This window comes from Macrotis lagotis, chromosome 5 (assembly GCF_037893015.1).
Source record: "Macrotis lagotis isolate mMagLag1 chromosome 5, bilby.v1.9.chrom.fasta, whole genome shotgun sequence".
Lineage (NCBI taxonomy): Eukaryota > Metazoa > Chordata > Mammalia > Peramelemorphia > Peramelidae > Macrotis > Macrotis lagotis.
Window position 1 is genome coordinate 21,333,647 of NC_133662.1, and position 22,460 is coordinate 21,356,106.

General features: G+C 39.0%; 1 long non-coding RNA gene and 1 pseudogene across 3 annotated transcripts in view; one reads left to right on the forward strand and one right to left on the reverse strand.

The window, feature by feature from the left end:
• LOC141523671 (uncharacterized) overlaps positions 1 to 22,460 on the forward strand; it is a 126,631-nt gene that overhangs the window by 23,057 nt on the left and 81,114 nt on the right. The gene's annotated exons all lie outside the window — the stretch shown is intronic.
• On the reverse strand, positions 6,599 to 7,236 carry LOC141489644 (small ribosomal subunit protein eS8 pseudogene; annotated as a pseudogene).

The window sequence follows — 22,460 nt, forward strand, 5'->3', positions numbered from 1 at the left end:
GGCATCTGTTGCATGGTTGACAAGCTGTTGTATACTTTGCTCTGTGACTTCTAGTACAAACGGCACTTGTAAACCTTAGCTAGCTGGGCTTTACAAAAGTGTATTATAGGTTACAGGAAGGGTGCCAAGATAAGAGAATGTGGATGACTGGATGTGGATGTGAGTCATTCTACTGCTTAAAATGATCAGATCTGATTGTATCACTGTCAAGATTTTGGGCAGCTAGGTAGTTAAGTGGTTAGAGCACTGGCCCTGAGTTCAAATCCAGCCTCAGTCACTTAATTATTACCTAGCTGTGTGACCTTGGGCAAGTCATTTAACCCCACTTGTTTTGCAAAAAACAACAAAAAAGATTTCTCTTGACCCCACATAACTCTTCTTTGAAACAAAAGTGGTTTTTGGTTTTTTTTTAGGTTTTTGCAAGGCAAATGGAGTTAAAGTGGCTTGCTCAAAGGCCACACAGCTAGGTAATGATTAAGTGTCTGAGACCAGATTTGAACCCAGGTACTTCTGACTCCAGGGCCGGTGTTTTATCCACTGCGCCACCTACCCGCCGCAAAACAAAAAAGTTAAACAAAATAAGCCAATACATTGACTGACAATGTTTCAATTCCCATCTAGTCCACTACTTTGTCAATAGATTAAGAGATATGCTTCATCTTAGAACCTATTAAAACCAAATGGAGAGAGTGATATCTCTGAAAAAAAAAATGGTATTCCAGGGGCAGTGATGGCACAGTGAATAGAGCACTGGCCCTGGAGTCAGGAGGTCCTGAATTCAAATGTGGCCTCAGACATTTAATCATTACCTAGCTGTGTGGCCTTGGGCAAGCCACTTAACCCCATTGCCTTGCAAAAAACAAAAAAAAATTATATTCCTCAAGATCTCTGCTTGATTTTCTCTCCATATATTTTCTCCTATAGTGACTCTTTCTCAAAGCTTCAGCTGTTATCACTATGCCAACCACTTCTAAAACCATATGCTTTCATCAAAGTTCAGACATTTTTCAGTATGGTTTTTCTTTACATTATTGTTGTCATGATGTAGATTGCCACTCACAAAAGTCTTCTCAGGTTTCTCTGAATTCTTCCTATTTGTCATTGTATTCATATGACTATAATTTATAATCATTTCTCTTTGCCACTACAAAAAAAAAAAAATGCTGCTTTCAATATTTTTGCATATATGGAACCTTTTTATCTTTGTTCTCATTGGGACATAGGCCCAGTAGTAAGGCAGTCCTTTCTAAAAGGTATTCTCTCCTTCCCTGGCTTCAGAGATATTATTCTATTTTTTTTTTTTTTGGCAAGGCAATGGGATTAAGTGACTTGCCCAAGGTCACACAACTAGGTAATTATTAAGTATCTGAGGCCGCATTTGAATTCTGCTCCTCTTGATTCTAGGGCTGGTGCTCTATCCACTATGCAACTTAGCTGCCCCCAGAGATATTATTCTTTCTTGTTTCCCCTTCTATCTTTCTAACATCTTCTTCATCTCCTACAATGATTCTTCATCTTTGTCCTGATCACTTAATATGAATGTTCATCAAGGGTTTGTCCTTGTCTTTCTCTCTATATATATACTCTCTTGATGAGATGCGAAATTTAGGGACCTCTCCATTCAAAATGTTTTTAAAGACCATTTGTGCCTGACTAGTGGAAGAGTCTTCCAAACTCATATTCATCTGATCAGCCAGTTAGACACACTAGACCTTTGGCCCCAACATAGTGATGTTATTTTGGTTTTCTTTAAGAATGAAGGACAACAACCAACCAGTACTCTCTTGGTGACCAAGTCTTCAACTACCAGCACTAGCCTACCAAATAAGATTCATACTTTTACCTGGCATTCAAAATCCTCCACAATTTGGTGCCTCTCTGTTTTATCTTATATTTCTCTCCTTCATGAATGCCACACTCCAGGCAAACTAAACTACTTTTTTGTGTCCAGGACACACCATTTTCTCTGGCCTCTTCTTTCTTTCTTGTGCTGTTTTCTATTCCTAGAATTTTCTCTCTACCTTTCTTCACTGGTTGAATGCCCATTCATTCTTAAATGCTCTACTCAAGACTTTTCCTCTTCTGTGAAGCAGCCTTCCCTGTTTCCTAAGTCAATAATGACCTTTTCCCCGAGAACCAGCTTAGAACTTGGTTTCACAGAATTCGAATGCACTTTTCTCAGAAAGGAAGCTTGTCTTATTAGATAGAGAGTTAGCCTTAGGTAGGAGGCTTAGCTTCTATTCTTGCTGACTGTGAGATTCTAGGTAAGTCAACTTAACCCTTCAGTACCATGGGCATTTAAGATCAGAAGCTGGAAAAAATACATAAAACAGTTTCTGGTTTGTATTGATAGAGGAAGATTCCAGATGAACTGTCCCTAAACAAATGACCAAAGTAAAAATGAGCACTTCTCATGAAATGACACGTATTATAATTGTCCGTCTTTGTATCTTTCCTTTTACACATCATTCTGAGGTGGGCTTTTATCTCTGTTATACTAGACAAGTTGCTTTACACACTATATACAATAAATGTTTGTTGAATGAATTGAATGACATATATGACAGGAACATTTGCAAATCTATTTATTACTTACATTTTATAGTCTGGAAATCTCTATTGTTTCTCATTTCCAGAAAAATAGAAATCCTATTGGACAGACGCCTCAATTTTTTTTTTTTAATGTGAATTCCACAACTCATCCCTGCCCTCCTCTGTGGAGTGTTGTACATTCTAGGGAAAAGAGCACAACCCTGACAATTGTAAGACCTGGATACTGGTCTTAACTCAGCTCATTTTATGACCTAGAGCAAGTTACTTAACCTCTATGGATCTCATTTTCCTCCTTTGTAAAATGAGGGGTTTAAATTAAATGGCCTTTAAGATCCTTTCTAGTTTCAACATTCTATGGACCTGTGAGATGAGGACTTCATTGCTGATTAGGGAGAAGTGAATTTTCTCTGAATGCCTCAAAGAAAATCTATTTAGTATGGAAAGCCCTACCTTTGACCATGACCTCCAGGGCACATTCTAAAAGAAATAGGGAAATTGCTTATATAGTATGTTGTAAAACACGTCATAAAACTCTTACTGAAGGAATGTATCTCCTTTAGGGACTTACCACACTTCGGTCATCTCTTTTGATGGTATAAAATGATAGTCCCTGATCTCAGTTAGATAAAGGTAGGCGTAGTTTCACCAGAAAGTTGTAGGAGGGAGGTCTGGGATGAAGTATTTCATTTAATTTTAATCTATTAGCATAGAGACACTTATCATATTAGGTTATCACATTGAAAGCCTCAAAAAGCCCAATCTTGAAGGGAGATATACAAGGGAAACTTCCCTTTTTTCCCCTTAAAAATTCCTTTGTATTTCATATGTGTTTCAATATACAAAAAGAAAGGAAAAAAATTGTATATGAAACCCCAGTCTCTATTATATATATATATATATATATATATATATATGTGTGTGTGTATATATATATATATATATATGTATATAGCTTGTTTTTCCTTTTAAATATGTAAGTTCAAAATGTAACTTTCAAAGCTATTCTGCTTGCCCAGATATCCTTTGTTTTCCTTCTTTTCTCTTCTATGCATTTAAAAAATGCTTCAGTGATCCTCCTTCATATTTTTCATTCAATTTTTTTTGCAAACCCATTAGTTCCCTTTTTCTTTACAACTCTCTCCAAAAAAAGAAAAAGAAAACCTTTCTAAGAAATATACATAATCTAGCATAATAGATTTTCATATTGGTTGTATTTAAGAATGCATGTTTTATTCTACATCTGTGGGTAACATGCCTCATTATAGGGTATTACACTGAATACAGTTTAGTGAAGATTATTTCAACTTTATATATATATATATTTAGGTTTTTTTGCAAGGCAAATGGGGTTAAGTGGCTTGCCCAAGGCCACACAGCTAGGTCATTATTAAGTGTCTGAGACTGGATTTGAACCCAGGTACTTCTGACTCCAGGGCTGGTGCTTTATCCACTGCACCACCTAGCTGCCCTGTAGTGATGATTATTTCAAAGGGTGTGGAGATGGATGCCAATGTTGAAGTCTATGAGATCACATGGACTATGTTTACAAGGGAAAAAAAATCAGCTTTATCTAACTTCATAGCTTTTAAAATTTTTTCCTACAGTTAGGCACCAATGACTTCTTGTCACTAATGCTGACATGCAGCTATTCTTTGAAGCTCTGCCTATAGATTATTATTTTGACCCATTTCTTGTGGCAAACCTTTCATCCTAAATCAGTTTTCTCCTACCTTTTCCTCAGTATAGTTAAACTGTCTTAGCTATCATGCTTGGGGAATGCACACTTCCCATCCCATCAGCCTAAGCCAAGTATTTTTTTTAAGTTTTTTTTTTTTTGCAAGGCAAATGGGGTTAAGTGGCTTGTCCAAGGCCACACAGCTAGGTAATTATTAAGTGTCTGAGACCGGATTTGAACCCAGGTACTCCTGACTCCAAGGCTGGTGCTTTATCCACTATGCCACCTAGACGCCAGCTAGCCACCCTCTAAGCCAAGTATTTTCAACAGTCTGCCTTAAAAGTTCTCACTTGGATATCTGGATGTCACTTTAAACTCCACTTCTCCAAAATTAAATGAAATTCTCTTTTCCCCCTGCTTCCCTTCCCCCAGTTTCAATTAATATAGTTCCATTTTTTCAATACTGAAGCTTAAAACACTAGAGTCCTCTTTGACTCATCTTTCTCCTTTATCCCCTTTATCCTGTCACTAAGTCTTGAAGATTACTCCTTTTGAAATATATCTTGCATCTGTCTCTGAACCTTGGTTATACTCATTTATTTACACACACACACACACACACACACACACACACACACACACACACACACACAAACATAAAATAAAGTACTGACATGGAGTCAGAAGGACCTGAGATCAAATCTGGTCTCAGATACTTAGTAGCTATGTGATCCTGAGCTAGTCACTGATTGCCTCAAAAAACACACATACACACACACACAGACACACACATATATGTACATAGATAAATATATAGGTTATAGATGTGAAGTATATAAACACATACATATATCCTATAGATTCCTTAGCTCTTCCAGGCTTCCAAGCAGGACCTAGAGTGTGGTTTTAAAGAGTGTCTAAGGATTATAATTTGAGTGCATTTGTTTACAACTGGGGAAGTATTACAATCATTTGTTCTTGTGGATGATGATTTGTTTTTGTTGTCTAGTTGTTTCAGTCACGTCTGACTTTGTGACCCCATTTGAGTTTTTTTTTGACAAAGATACTGGAGTGGTTTTCCATTTCCTTCTCCAGCTCATTTTACAGATGAGGAAACCGAAGCAAACAAGCTTAAGTGACTTGTCCTGAGTCATATAGCTTAAGTGTTTAAGGTCACATTTGAACTCAGATCCTCCTTTCTTTAGGATGGTTCTTTTTTCCCTGTACCTACTTAGTTAAGTGTGGGTCTTCTAACTGAAGTTCTTTTCTGAAGCAAGTTCTTTTTCAATTGTACCATGACTGGTACTAATTTGCCCATTCTCTATTTAAAAACTATGTTACTATGTTTATGTATACCATACAAGTGAAATTTTTAAAAATAGATTTGCTTGTTTATAGTGTTAATACCTTTATTTCCTTGATAAATTGGATTTGTATGTTTGGGTTTTCTTTAGGGGGACTAGACCTGTGATTTCATCTGTTTGGGGAATTCTTGGTGAGGAACTCCCCCACTATTGAATATCATCTACTATTTTGCAACTTCCATTTTTGGGGGATTTGTTTTGTTACTGAGAGGTTAATCAACATGGAGAGACATAGCCAGAACATGACAGAAACAGGGATTTGAACCCAAATCTTACTGTCAGACCAGCTTTCTACACACCATATCATGCTGTCTCTCCAAATTCTTGTTATGGAGTTAATAATTTCCCCAGTAATTCCTTGTGCCTCTGAATTCTAAATGAATCTCTCACCCCCTCCCAACAAAAACAAAAAACCCAAACAAACCTTACATGGTTATTTGGGGGGGGGGGTGCTTAGTTTCCAAAGAGAGCATGAGAAAAAGCAGGCATTAAATGCTTATTATGATTCAGATAGTATGGAGGGTGCCATAGGGACAACCAAGAAAATTTCCATCATCAAGGTGCTCATATTCTAACAGTGGAAGATAATCCATATTAGGGGAGCGTCTTAGACAGGAAGTCAGAGAGAATGATGACTGGATTTAAAATCAAAAGATTAACATGTCCTTTCCATGGACAAGTTGCATATGCTCTGGCTCAATATCAGCCTACTATATCTATATCCTAGGAGTATCCCTTTTGGGTTTGGATGTCTCTTTGCTAATGTTATTGAGTCAAATCTCCACCTCTAGTATTCCTTTTATAGTTGGCTGCCATAATAGTGCCACAGATACATTTAACCAGTTAACATTTTTTTGAGGTAATGGAGTTGTGACTTGTCCAGGATCACACAGCTTGCTCAAGTGTCTGAAGCTGAATGTGAACTCGGTTCCTCCTGATTCTAGGGTATATATATATATATTTAACAATCAAATCTGGGGATTTATTTAGTGAAATGTCCAAGAGCTTATTTGCCCTTTCAGGCTTTGATCTTCCTTACGTAGAATTCAAGCTCTTTGCCCTGGAGCACGTAGCCATCTGCTGGGCCACACTGGCCTGGCCTCGATGCTATGCAGGCAAGGAGCTTGCCCTGCTGGAACTGTTCCTCTAGAAGTGAGCTGGTCTTGGCATTCTTCTTCCTCTCCTCGTATTTCTTCTGGATCTTCTTTGAGCGCTTTTTATTTAAAATTTCCTCCTCCTCCTCCTCCTCCTCAGGAGTCAGCTTTGCTCCCTTCTTCCGACCCAGTGGCAGGGCACAGTGGGCCTCATACCTGGAGGTATGGGGTGCTATCGATGAGCACAATGCAATTCTTCACCAGCGTCTTGGTCCTGACCAGCTCATTGTTGGACGCATTGTAGACTACATCGATAATCCTTGTTTTTCGGGTACAGAACTCGGAGCCCCAGGAGAAGTTGCCCACGTCCAGCCTCAGCGCCCGGTACTTCTTGTTGGCTCCTCGGACTCGCACGGTGTGGATGAGGCGGGGGCCGACCTTGGCGTTGGCGGGCGGACGGCCCAGCCCATACTTGCGCTTCTTGTGGTAGGGCTTGCGCTTGCCCCCGGTCTTGCGCCGCTTTGTGCCAGCTGTCCCAGGAGATCCCCATGGTCGGCGCGAACTGCAAAGAGAGGTAGGACTTCTATATCTATCCACTTTGCTACCTAGCAGCCTTCACCAATTAGATTTTTCAAGGGATATTCATTTTTTTTAAATTTATTTTTATTAAAGATGTCATTTGAGTTTTACAATTCCCCCATCTTAGTTCCCTCCTCTCACCCCCCCACGGAAAGCAATCTGTCAGTCTTTACTTTGTTTCCATGTTGTACCTTGATCCAAATTGAGTGTGATGACAGAGAGATCATATCCTTAAAGAAGAGACAAGAAGTCTAAGAGGTAACAAGATCAGACAATAAGATATTTATTTTTTTCTAAATTAAAGGGAATAGTCCTTGAACTTTGTTCAAACTCCACATCTTATCTGGATAGAGATGGCATTCTCCTTTGCAGACAGCCCAAAATTGTCCCTGATTGTTGCACTGATGGAATGATCGAGTCCATCAAGGTTGAACATCACCTCCATGTTGCTGTTAGGGTATACAGTGTTTTTCTGGTTCAGTTCATCTCACTCAGCATCAGTTCATGCAAATCCCTCCAGGCTTCCCTGAATTCCCATCTCTCTGGATTTCTTTTTTTTTTTAAATTTTTATTAAAGATATTATTTGAGTTTTACAGTTTTCCCCCAATCTTCCTTCCCTCCCCCCACCCCCACCCCACAGATAGCACTCCGTCAGTCTTTACTTTGTTTCCATGTTGTACCTCGATCCAAATTGGGTGTGATGAGAGAGAAATCATATCCTTAAAGAGAACAGAATTTTCAGAGGTAACCAGATCAAACCATAAGACATCTGGGTTTTTGTTTTTCCGAATTAAAGGGAATAGTCCTTGTACTTTGTCCATACTGCACAGCTCCTTATCTGGATACAGATGGTACTCTCCTTTGCAGACAGCCAAAAATTGTCCCCAATTGTTGCACTGATGGAATGAGCAAGTCCTTCAAGGTTGAACATCACTCCCATGTTGCTGTTAGGGTGTACAGTGTTTTTCTGGTTCTGCCTCATCTCACTCAGCATCAGTTCATGCAAATCCCTCCAGGTTTCCTTGAAATCCCGTCCCTCTTGGTTTCTAATAGAACAATAGTGTTCCATGACATACATATACCACAGTTTGCTAAACCATTCCCCAATTGAAGGACATTTACTGGATTTCCAATTCTTTGCCACCACAAACAGGGCTGCTATAAATATTTTTGTACACATAATGTTTTTACCCTTTTTCCTCATCTCTTCAGGGTATAGACCCAATAGTGGTATTGCTGGGTCAAAGGGTATGCACATTTTTGTTGCCCTTTGGGCATAGTTCCAAATAGCTCTCTGGAGGGGTTGGATGAGTGCACAGATCCACCAACAGTGTAGTAGTGTCCCAGATTTCCCACAACCCTTCCAACAATGATTATTATCCTTCCTGGTCATATTGGCCAATCTGAGAGGTGTGAGGTGGTACCTCAGAGAAGCTTTAATTTGCATTTCTCTAATAATAACTTAGAGCAATTTTTCATATGGCTATGGATTGCTTTAATGTCCTCATATGCCTTTGCATAACCTTTGACTATTTGTCAATTAGGGAATGGCTTTTTGTTTTAGAAATATGACTCACTTCTCTGTATATTTTAGAAATGCGTTCTTTGTCAGAATCATTAGTTGTAAAGTTTGTTTCCTAATTTAACACATCTCTTGATCTTGGTTACATTGGTTATATCTGTGGAAAAGCTTTTTAATTTAATGTAATCAAAATCATCTAATTGGTTTTTGGTGATTTTCTCCAACTCTTCCTTAGTCATAAACTGCTCCCCTTTCCATAGATCTGACAGGTAGACTACTCTTGATCTTCTAATTTGCTTATAGTATTGTTTTTTTATATCTATGTCCTGTAACCATTTGGATCTTATCTTGGTAAAGGGTGTGAGGTGTTGGTATAATCTAAGTTTCTTCCATACTAACTTCCAATTATCCCAGCAGGTTTTATCAAAAAGGGAGTTTTTATCCTGGTGGCCTGACTCTTTGGGTTTATCAAACAGCAGATTACTATAATCCTCTCCTGCTTTTACACCTAGTCTATTCCACTGGTCCACCACTCTATTTCTTAGCCAATACCAAACAGTTTTGATAACTGATGCTTTATAATATAATTTTAGATCGGGTAGTGCTAAGCCACCTTCGTTTGCATTTTTTTTTTCATTAAGCTCCTGGCAATTCTTGACTTTTTATTTCTCCATATGAATTTACTTACAATTTTTTCTAGCTTATTAAAGTATTTTTTTGAATTTTGATTGGTAGGGTACTAAACAGATAGTTTAGTTTTGGTAGAATTGTCATTTTTATTATATTAGCTCTCCCTATCCATGAGCAGTTGATATTTGCCCAGTTATTTAAATCTGATTTAATTTGTGTGAGAAGTGTTTTATAATTGTTTTCAAAAAGATTGTGAGTCTGTCTTGGCAAATAGACTCCCAAGTATTTTACACCATCTGAGGTTACTTTGAATGGAATTTCTCTTTCTAGCTCTTCCTGCTGTTTCTTGCTAGTCATATATAGGAAAGTTGAGGATTTATGGGGGTTTATTTTATAACCTGAAACTTTGCTAAAATTGCTATTGTTTCCAGTAGGTTTTTAGATGATTTCTTGGGATTCTCTAGGTAGACCATCATGTCATCTTCAAATAGTGAGAGTTTTGTCTCTTCCTTCCCAATTCTAATTCCTTTTTCTTCTCTAATTGCTGATACTAACATTTCTAATACAATATTGAATAGTAGTGGTGATAATGGGCACTCTTGTTTAACCCCTGATCTTATTGGGAATGCCTCTAGCCTCTCCCCATTGAGTATAATGCTTGTTGATGGTTTCAGATAGATACTGCTAATTATTTTAAGGAACAGTCCATTTATTCCTACACTCCCTAGTGTTTTTAATAGGAATGGATGCTGTATTTTGTCAAAAGCTTTTTCAGCATCTATTGATATGATCATATGGTTTCTGATAGGTTTGTTATTGATATAATTGAGTATACTAACAGTTTTCCTAATATTGAACCAACCCTGCATTCCTGGAATAAATCCTACTTGATCATAATGTATTATCCTAGTGATGACTTGTTGTAGTCATTTTGCTAAGATTTTATTTAGGATTTTTGCATCTATATTCATCAGGGAAATAGGTCTATAATTTTCTTTCTCTGTTTTAACTCTTCCTGGTTTAGGTAGCAATACCATATTGGTTTCATAGAAAGAGTTAGGCAGAGTTCCATCTTTCCCTATTTTTCCAAAGAGTTTATATAGGATTGGAACCAATTGTTCCTTAAATGTTTGGTAGAATTCACTTGTGAATCCATCAGGCCCTGGAGATTTTTTTTTAGGGAGTTCACTAATGGCTTGTTGAATTTCTTTTTCTGAGATAGGGTTGTTCAGGTATTTAATCTCTTCTTCATTTAACCTGGGCAACTTATATTTTTGTAAATATTCATCCATTTCACTTAGATTATCAAATTTATTGGCATAAAGTTGGGCAAAATAATTTCAAATTATTACTTTAATTTCCTCCTCATTGGTGGTGAGTTCACCTTTTTCATTTATAATACTAGCGATTTGGTTTTCTTCTTTCTTTTTTTTAATCAAATTGACCAGAGGTTTATCAATTTTATTGGTTTTTTTCATAGTACCAACTTTTGGTTTTATTTATTAATTCAATAGTCTTTTTGCTTTCAATTTTCTTAATTTCTCCTTTGATTTTTAAAATTTCTAATTTGGTATTTGATTGGGGATTTTTGATTTGTTCTTTCTCTAATTTTTTTAGTTGCATGTTTAGTTCATTGATTCCCTCTTTCTCCAATTTATTCATATAAGCATTTAGAGCTATAATATATCCCCTGAGAGTTGCTTTGAATGAATCCCATAGGTTTTGGTATGTTGTTTCATTATTATCATTATCTAGGATAAAATGGTTAATTCTTTCTATAATTTGTTTTTTGGTCCACTCATTTTTTAAGATGAGGTTATTCAGTTTCCAATTTGCTCTGGGTCTATATCTCCTTGGCCCAGTATTGCATATGACTTCTATTGCATTGTGATCTGAGAAAGATGTATTCACTATTTCTGCCTTTCTGCAGTTGATCATTAGGTTTTTATGCCCTAGTACATGGTCATTTTTGTATAAGTTCCATGTACTGCAGAGAAAAAGGTATATTCCTTCCTATCCCCATTCAGTTTCCTCCATAGGTCTACCATATCTAATTTTTCTAACAATCTATTTACCTCCCTAATTTTTTTCTTGTTTGTTTTATGATTTTATTTATCTAGATCTGATAGCAGGAGGTTGAGGTCTCCTACTAGTAGAGTTTTGCTGTCTATGTCTTCCTGTAATTCTTTCAGCTTCTCCTCTAAGAATTTGGGTGCTGTCCCACTGGGTGCATATATATTCAATATTGAAATGACTTTATTGTCTATGGTACCTTTTAGGAGGATAAAGTTTCCTTCCTTATCTCTTTTAATGCTATCTATTTTTGCTGCTGCTTTGTCTGAGATAAGGATTGCTACCCCTGCTTTTTTTACTTTAGCTGAAGCAAAATATATTTTGTTCCAACCTTTTACCTTTACTCTATATGTATCTCTCTTCTTCAAATGAGTTTCTTGTAAGCAGCATATTGTAGGATTCTGGTTTTTAATCCACTCTGCTATTTGCTTACGTTTTAAGGGAGAGTTCATCCCATTCACATTCAAGGTTATGATTACTAATTCTTTATTGCCCTCTGTGCTATCTTCCCTCTGTTTGTATTTTCCCCCTTTCCCCCCTTTTATCCATATTCCCCAGTATTTTGTTTTTGAATACCACCCCCTTCAGTGTGTTTGCCCTCCTATATCACACCCTCCCCTTTCTTTCCCCTTTCCCTGTTCCCTTCCCTTCCTTTTGTTATTTCCCCTTATTTCCTCCACTCCCCTTCCCTTTCTCTGTCCCCCCTCCCCTTTTCCCCTTTTACTTCTTGAAAGGTTAGATGTTTTACAAGTTAACTGAGTATGTGTAGGTTGACTTTAAGCCAAGTCTGATGAGAAGAAGATTCAGGTGTTTCTCCTCTACTCCCTTCTTCCCCTCTATTACCATAGGTTTTTTGTACCTCTTAGTGTAATGAGATTTGTCCCATTCAGTCCCCTCCCTCCTCCCATCTCTTTCCTGTCCCCCTTTTTAGGGAGGTAGTGTATTTTTTTTTAGATCATTCTATCTAAGTCATAGAAAATTCTGAGTGTCTGTCCCTTTTAGTTCAGTATAGTCTGTTGAATAGAGTCCAAATTCCTGAGAATTATTAGAGTCTTTCCCCCAGTGGAGTTAAAGCCAGTTACATCCCATTAGATATCAGTCTCATGGATAGGTCATGGATGTCCATCATTTCTGGCTAGGTATATTCTCTCTGTTAGAGTTACATTTCTCAGGATTTATGAGAGTCTCTACCCCGCCCCCCATGCTGGGATATAGCCAGTTTCAACTTGCTGGATTGCATTTTTTTCCTTTTACTGCCCCCCCCTTTTTTTTTTACCTTTTCATGTGTCTCTTGAACCTCCTGGTTGATATCCAAATTTTCTGTTTAGCTCTGGTCTTTTCATCAGAAATTTTTGGAATTCTTCCATTTCGTTAAATGTCTATCTTTTTCCCTGGAAGAGAAGGCTCAGCTTTGCAGGAAAGTAGATTCTTGGCTGCATTCCAAGCTCCCGTGCTCTTCAAAATCCTCCTGGTTTCTAATAGAACAATAGTGTTCCATAATGTACATATATCATAGTTTGTTCAGCCATTCCCCAATTTAAGGACATTTACTTGATTTCCAATTCTTTGCCACCACAAACAGGGCTGCTATAAATATTTTTGTACAAGTGATATTTTTACCTTTTTTCATCATCTCTTCAGGATATAGACCCAGTAGTGGTATTGCTGGGTCAAAGGGTATGCACATTTTTGTTGGGGGATATTCATTTTAATGATATAGCAAGGAATATAAATAATCCCCAACACACTGGTTCCTGTATCACCTCAGTCTCTTGAGAGATTAGTGTCAGATTTAGTATAGTTTCTAGACAGCATTTCAAGTTCATATCTAGATGTGATATGACTATTGGATTAATACTTATTTAGCTACTACTGAGATCTCAGAGGTCAATTATTAGAGACAATACTGAGTCGACTGAAAATCCTGGCACTGATTAGACTCTTGGACATCTCACTCCTTTGACCTTTCAAAATTTATAAGGTCATAGCCTCCAGATTAATCTCCTCCCTAAACAAAAGAACAGATACCAAGGCAGACAAGGAACTACAATCTGTAGTCCTGGGCCACATGTTGGCCTGGGGAAAAGAGGCATTATCACTTATAGGATGCTGTCAGTGAAGGAATCAAAACCAGAGAAAGTGATCCAACCAACAACATGGGCCAGATCCAGATGTCCAAGGCCTCTTGATGAACAGCCACTTGGAGAATGCCATTCCCCACATGGTTAGCAGACTGGAATCAGTTATAGATTAAATTATGCATGTTCTAAAGTCTCTCTATTGTAACTGCTATTACAAAGCTGTACTCCCAGAATCAGTTTCCCCGAGCTGTTCCATATGGAAAATTTGATCAATCACATCCATTGTGGGGCAGCTAGGTGGTGCAGTGGATAAAGCACTGGCCCTGGAGTCAGGAATACCTGGGTTCAAATCCAGTCTCAGACACTTAATAATTACCAAGCTGTGTGGCCTTGGGCAAGCCACTTAACCCCGTTTGCCTGGCAAAAAAAATCCATTGTAGTCCTTTCTTGTACATGGACCAGTTCCTTGTTATAAAGAGTGGAAGTATTGATAGATAACTGTACTTTGAGCTAGAGTTTGAAGGGGAGAGAGGTTAGTAGCATTTTTCCTTCCCCAACATATTGAGACTTCCTAGAGGGAACTAAGTTTGTCTCCTGTTAAACTAGGAGCTCTCTAAGGGCAAGGACTCTCTTTTTGACCAGACTGGCAGCTCCCCCAGGGCAGGAGAAGGATCTCCTTCTTTTAATTTTTTCCACAGGCCCACAGGTCCTAAATGTTGAATGAACAATATTTATTGACTGATTGTAATGAAGCATATGCTCTAAAATAAAAACCAACTTTTTTTCAGATACCAGAAAACTATCTTTTCCGGATTGATATTGTAGATTCAAGTCTGCCCTCAAGGAATTCTCCATCACATGAAAATAGGTTTGTATGGGACTTTCAAAGAATTTATAATCTAATTAAGGACACAAGGTATAACCACTTGAGAAAGACTAAAAAAGCCCTACAAAAGCAACATATGAGGAAATGTGAAATAATAGATTGTAAACTGAAAACAGAAATGCCAAAAGGATATAAAGTCAAGATAAAATCAAGGTGAGGTCAGATTAGTAGGGGAAGACTTCCTGGGCAAACTTAGGCATGCCCAGAGGAAGACAACAAAGGTGGTAAGGGGATTGGATAAAAGATCACCAGACCATAGAATAACAGATTTAGAAATTGAAAGGAGTCTCAGAAGCCATTAATCATTCAACAAACATTTACTAAATACCAGCTATTCCAAACACTGTGTTAGGTGCTGGTGATAGAAATACAAAGAATTGAATTATCCTTTTAAGGAGTTCATATTCTATTGGGGGAAAGAAATACATATGCATATATGTGAGTAAATATGTAATTTACCCTTTAGACTACTCCCTTGATTTGCACTTGCAAGTTGGGACTCCAGAAGAGTGACTACCCTCATTGTTCCAGGGATAACTCTATAGGTGTCTCCTCTTAATAGTATATGGTTCAGAAGCCCCCACTAGTGAACTTCTCATTAACAATCAGTCAATGGATCCAAGTAACTTGGCAGAGACATTTACCAAGAAGGTATAGTAAAAATAGTATGTACAAAATATTTCCCTTTCCTCAAAAATACCTGTAACAATAAACCATATCCATGAGAAAAATGAACTAAGATTTATAATAGAGAGGCACACATGTAGGCTATAGCTGCAAAGAGAGCTCTCAATTCCTGGTACAGAAAGGCATAAATGACCTTTCTTTCTTTGTATAGTCTTCACTCTGGATACTCAGGATCTATTTCTCTCATCTTGACTCTCAGTTATTGGGGATCACATTCCTTGAACTGCTTCCTTTGGATGCTATTTGTTTCTTTTTATGTGTGTCTTTATTTATTTTTTGCCAGGCAATGGGGTTAAGTGGCTTGCCCAAGGCCACACAGCTAGGTAATTAATAAGTGTCTGAGGTCGGATTTGAACTCAGATACTCCTGACTCCAGGGCCAGTTCTCTATCCACTGTGCCACCTAGCTGCCCCTGTGTCTTTCTTTGCTTCCCATTGGATGCAGTGTTTCTGTATTTCTGTCCTAGTAATAGCTCAGATAATATGGTCAGGGTTGTTTTTTCTTCTTGGTCTGGGGGAGGGAAGCAGGGTAGAATGGAAAGAAAATCCTCTCACTCTCCTAATTGCCTTCAGCTCTGAAACTAGTTCAGGGTCATTTAAAGCCATCCCTTTACCCCCAATACATGACTCACCTACTTGCTTAGTCAATCTGTAGCTGATCTTTTCTTGACCCAATTAGAGAAGTGTAGGCACCTGGTAAAGGGTTCAGGGCATAGATTCATTTCTGTAGTCAATTGAACATTCCATTAACACCTGAAAATCTTATTCTGGACCTTTTGTGACTACATTGGTTGAGAAGGAAAGAATTCTTTCCTAAAAAATAAAGACTATAAAAATAATCACAAATTAATAAAATAGAACGTAGTTGGGAGAAAGAACCTAGCAGTTGGATCAGGAAAGATCTTAACCTAGTGCTCGAACTCTCTCTTGAAAGATAATGTGAGGTAAGGGTTCAATCCACACATTTTATATATAAGGAAAATGAAGCCAAGGTAGTTTGTGATTTGTCTAGGATCTCAAGAGTAGGAAGCATTTAAGGCAGGATCTGAACCCAGGTCCTCTAGAGGATAGATGGAAAGGAATTGGTTCATTTAGCCTGGAGAAAAGGAGTCTTGGAAGGAACTCTTCAAGTACATTAAAGGATTGTTATGTGCAAGAGGGTCTGACTTGAAGAGAAAGTAAGATTTAGAGAGCTGGAGATATAGGTTTGAATCTCTTTTGTTCTTAAGTCATTTTTCAGTTGTATCCTACTCTGCAGGTTTTGTGTCTTGCTTATTTGAGATTTTCTTGGGCAAAGATACTAGAATGGATTGCTATTTTCTTCTCTAGCTCTCTAGCTTCTCTAGGAGGAAACTGAGGTAAACAGGGTTAAATGACTTGCCTAGGGTCACTCAGCCATTAGGTGTCTGTGGTTAGATTTAAACTCAGGTCTTCTTGACTCTAGGCCTATTGTTCTATCCATTGAAACACCTAATTGCCACTACTAATCTGCTCCTAATATTTTTTATAACTTGAGGAAATTCAAAAGCTATAACATGTAAGCTCCTTCTGGCTTCTTTCACTTGCAATCTAGAAATGTGAGGCACCCATATTTAGAGACAATTCCACTCCAAATATTCATATGTACTATTTGTGCCTAATCTGTACTAGAGTCTTCTGAGCTCATGTTGACCTGATCAGCCACAGTCAGACACACTGTCCTTTGAGTCCAACATAGTGATGTCATTTTGGTCTTTTTTTGAACACAAAAGACACCAACCATAGTTTCAAGGTGACAAGAAATTTAGAGACCATTTAGTTCAGTCATAGTAGGTATTTAATAACTGCTTGTTGAATTAAAGTCACATTTACTTCCTCTGGCTATAATGTTTTTATCTGTAAAATATGTTTTTCTAGATGAACTCAGAAATTTCTTCCATCTTGAAATCTCATGATCTTACAATTTTTTTAACTGGGCCCTGAGGGTAGAATTAGGAGTAATGGTAGAATTTGCAGGAGGTGAATTTTAGGTAATTTAAGTAAGAAAGTTTTAGAAAAAACTTCCTTATGATTTGAGCTGTCTGAAAATAAAATAGACTACCCCGGGAGTTAATGAGCTCTGCTTTACTAGACATTTTCAGTGAGAATTTGATCATTTGTTGGGGGGGGGGGGATGGTGTGATGCTTTAGAGGGATTAAGAAGTCAGAGCAATTTAGTGGAAAGAAGAATGGGATTTGGAATCAGATAATCCTCTACCACTTATTACCTGTTCATCTTTGGTCAAGTCACTTAATCTCTCTGCTTCTCAATTTCTTCATCTGTAAAACTGGGAATCTAGACTAGGTGACCCTTTGAGATTCCTTCCAGCTCAGTGCTGTATAGGATGCTGAACTGGGGTATCAGGAAGACCTGAGTTTGAATTCTGCCCTTGACTGGCTATATGTATAATATCTCTGTGTCTCAGTTTTCTTATTTGTAAAATAAAGGTTGAATTTAGTGGTCTCTAAGGTCCCTTCAGTTCTAAATCAATGATCACTATATCCCTTGATCTGATTCCTACCATTTACTAACCTTCAGTACCTCATGATTTTCTGGTTTGCTACTTCAGGGTCCACCTACACAAGTCTACCTACTATACTACCCTCTCCCCTTATCCACTCCTCTTATTCACCTTTCTGACCCAGAAAATTTCTAGAAAAGGGAGTGGGTTGGGAACCAGGCAGCTTCTTGCTCCGTTATAGAGATTTGTGACCTAAATCTTGAGGCAGCAGCTGTTTCTGCCTGGAGGCAGAGGGAGGGACTAGGTGACCCTTTTTGTCCAGCTGGATCTGCACAGCTTCTCCCTACTGTCTCCTCACTCCCCGCCCCAAACTGAAGTAGTACATTGAGGTTTACCAAATGCTTTCCTTATGACAACCCCACAAGGCAGGTTGAATAAACAAGAAAGCATTTGTCAAACATTTAAGTGCTCAGGATATAAATAGAAAAGTAAGACAACTCTTGCTCTCAAGAAGCTCACAGTCTAGTTGGGAGGAACTTTCCATGTAGCAAGGTGGAAGGCAAGGTCTGGAAGTCAAATGCAATATGACAAGGACTAAGAGGTTTCAGGATTCATTTAGGATTCATATTCAGGTAGCAGTGCTTGGGGGTCTGGCAAATATGACCTCAATTTTACAGACATTGAGACTCAGGCTAAATGATTTTTTCATAGAACACAGGTTATTGCTTCCTTCTCCTTCCTGACTTGCTTCCTCTATTATTTAAACCTTAATAACCCCTTAGGCTGGGGTGGGGGGAGGGGGTGAGAGGATGCAACTTTCTTGGATTCTGGTTGCTGTTATGGTTATTCATAAGGAAAGCTTCCATTTAACCCTTTGCCCTCTCTTCCTTTTCCTTTTCATAGTTGGACTGGGGGATGGGAGGAGAGGAATCATCACTCTTTCCTCAGAGAGAGATAGAATGGGGGGTGGTGGAGCACAGTCTGCCTCTTCCCACCCATCCTGCTTGTTAGTCGTCTCTAGCTCTTAGCACTTTTCCCAGAAGTTGGCTCTTGTGGCACAGCTGGACACAGCTGAAGAGGGAAGGGAGGAAGGGGGAGGCTAACACCTTCCAGATGTACAGCAGCATAAGAGGCCCTGGGAGCCTCTAGATTTGCCGTGGCCCAGCGGCCATCTGTGGCTTGGCCAAGATTTCTAGGCTTGAGAAGTTCTACAGCTCATGCAAATCTTTATGGGCAAACAGTATGCAAATACACAGGATGAGTAGGTAGAAGGAAAAATCTTGTGCCCCATACCTGGAGAGAACTCTAGGGGAAACCTTATTCATTTAGGAAATGTTTATTCATTTAGCTAGCATGTGCAAAGCACTCTGTTATAGCCAGTCAGTAGTATCCCTCTTTGGGAGGGATACCCTGACTAGGGCTTGTACTATTTTTCAATGGTTTTCTGCCCACAATGAGAAAGGAAGATAAAACTTTGGGAGGAGACAGAGCCTCCCTCCTCCATCCCCCATCCCCTCAGATGAAGAATTACTGAATTCAGACATAATGTATTAGGTCTCCTAGAGAATTTTTCTAGGTTGGGGCAGCTCCACTTATATATTCCCTTTCCCACCCATTGCACAGAAACATAAATACTAAAGGCAGTATTGAAAAGTGGCGGGGAGAAAATGAGAAGTGATCATTTAGGATTAGAAGGATCATTTAGGATCATTTAGGATGCAAAGAAGAGAAAAAGAAATTTTGGGATTTGAAGGATACTGGGAAATGCTAAAATAGGGGTTCTTTTTTAAGATCACACATCTGTAGCTCACACTCACTAGTTGTCTGTTAAGGTTTCTCAGAAGTATAGGATTCTTTTGTGTCTCCTCTCTTTGGTTTGCAGTTTGCTTCTGTTTCTGCCTCATTTGACTCTGCCTGTCTCTCCTCTCTTCTCTTCCTCTTCTACCATGTGTCATGCTTGACTGGTAGGGTCAGAGAGAGAAGGGGAGGGGAGAGCTGGGATAGTCGGGGAATCAGGTTTGGTCACTAGAATTCCCCTTTGAGGGATGGGAGGGATCAGAGGATTAGAGAAGAGAGGGAGCAAGGGTCAAGGGTAAGCAGAGAGAGGGTTTGGGAGGAGGCTCTGTCACTGGACCAGCTCCCAGGAGCTCTGGGGTACATAGAGGGAGCTGTCTAACCCTCTGTGTTCCCTCCCCCCACCTCAACTCCTTGGCTGCTGAGCCTGCCAGCTGGGCTTCAGCCAGATCAAATAGCTGCCAGGGGGAGAGGAAGAAGCATTTCCGAGCAGGAGGCTCCAGTGGACTCCAGATCTAACCCAGAATCCCCCCCCCCCCTTCCCATCCGCCAATGAACAAAATAGAAACTAAACATACTAGAGCTAAGGGGACCCCAAGGAATAGAACAACTGTGTTCAATCAAGGAAAGCTTCCTGGAGGAGGTATGTGAGGAGCAGATTTGGAAAGAGATGGAGAGGGGTAGGTCTTGAGGGGTTCTTTAATGGGGGGAGGGAATGCCAACTAGACTTGCAAGATGACCTGAACAAAGGAAAGGAGGAAGGGATGGCAGAAAAGGTATGGTTTGGTTTGGGATATCATCTTTGGAATAAGATGATGGATTGGTCTGGAGGTAGAGAGTGAAGGACTTGGATATAATTCTGAGAGGTCAGAGTGTACCACTTTAGTACTAGTTTGGAAGGAGGGGAAATAACAGGGGAAAAGACTCAAAAGATTATAGAATTAAAGTTGGAAGAGATTTTAGAAGTCATTTTATCCCAATATTTTTATTTTACAGTTGAGGAAAATGAGACCCAGAGAAATTGGGTCTTTCTTAGGGTCATTGAAGCAATGTGCAGAAGAAAAAGACTCTCTCCTTGTCAGTTGGAGAAAAGTATAAGAGGCTCATTGGTTGCCAGAGTTAGGGACTAGGCATGAGGATTCTTACCTAAGTTCCCTTGTTTGAGCACAATCAGAACTTTCTAGCAGAGTCCAAAGCCCCAATATTCCTCCTGTCTGTGGTTTTAGAAAGAATGATTTTGCTCTGCTAATCATGTCTCTCTAGGTTTTGGGCATTAGATGGGGAAGGTGATCAGGAGAAAGTAGATTTCTAGTTGGTCTGAAGGTACTCCCACCTCTAGCCCTTTCCCATGCCGCATCAGGTTTTTCATTCATCAGAGAAGCATTACAACCACTATTACAGGGAGTACAATGATCTGGTTGCTGAAGAGTAAGTGGGTGGGGTAATTAGATAAAGGTTGCCAGCTCTATAGTACAGTATATTTGTTGGGGCATTGGTGGTGATGGTGGAATAGGACAAAGGTGCCCAGCTACAGTAACTCTATCTGGCCTTTTTAAATCTCTTGAATTGATTTGCATGGATTAGGGGCATGATTGGTAAAGAAAAGAATCTCCTCACCATAATTTCGCCTAGTTCCTTTGCTGTTTTTGCTAAATGGAGTGCCTAGTTGACCAACACACTTAAGTAGGATGATTTGAGAGCATCCAGGTTTCCACTTCAGCTGTATGGAAAGGAAGAAAAAGGAGTTTTCAGATCACAACTCAGGTAACAGTAAGCTCCCTTGAAAGAGCTGGTTTAATTTTTTTGTATTGTATCCTCATCACCAAGTACAATGCCTGGAACATTGTAGTTGCTTAATAAATTGTTGATTGAATCCAAGCATGGGGGAGAAAATCAGTTAAAAGGACTGACTAGTTTCTAAGGGTTTCTCTAGCTATTTGACTAGGTGCATTTTATTGATGTCTCCATCAAAAAAAAAAAGCTGAAATGATTTGAGGAGCTATGAGCTAAAAGAGCTGAGTATAGCTGTCGTGTTTGTCCTTCATTTTCGAATACGACCATGCAAGGTGATGTCATGACAAGCGCATGAACTGGATTTGAGTGAGAAGGCCCTGTAATGGAGATGGCCCTGAATGTGAGGTGATCAGGGTTTAGTGACTTGCCCAATGTCACATAGGTAGTAAGTGTCTGAGGTCGGATTTGAACTCCCATCCTGACTCAAGGCCAGTGTTCTATCCACTGTACCACCAAGCTGTTAACACTTTGGGAAAAGTCTGAATTGGAGCTGAAGTCCTGAAGATGGCAGTAGAGAGCAGATCAAGCCAGAACCCCAGTTTGGTGGAGAGAAAAATTCAGCAGAGGACCCAGTCTTAGTAGAGACAACCAGCCTTCAACTCAATGACATCATCAGAACCCATTGTTAACTCTATAGGATAGCAAGCAGCAAAATCAGAGGTCTCTAGCTGAGATTCTACCTTAGGAATTGCCTTATCATATTTTACCAGCATTATTGTTCACATGATCATCACTATTAGCATCATAATTATCATGATCATTAGCACCATCACTAATTAAATTAGTTTGTGTCTACATTTCAAAGAATTGAAATTCAGTCTCATATGACTTGATTCTAACTCTACAGGCTTTGTTGTCAATATGTAATGTGTAGATGGTACACACAAGAGGGATACAAAGATAGTTTCTCCAGTTGACTTTTCTGGTCACTCATCATAACACAGTTTCAGTATAGGGAGGATATGCCTAAATTTCAGTTCATATATAAAGTAGCTAAATATAAATGAGTTTTGGGAACCATTCTCATTCCTGGGAGGAAAAGCTGCAGAGATAAGAGGTCTAAGAACACCTAATTATCTAAAATTTGGGACTAGGTTGGAACAAAAGCAGTGATTAGGAGCACTTATATTTTCAGAAAGGCAAAGGGAGGTGGGACTTTTTTTTTTAAATACAACAACAAACCCCAAAGCACCTTTTGATCATCTTTAGTCTGTATGAGGATGAACACAAGGATTTGTAGAATTTGTC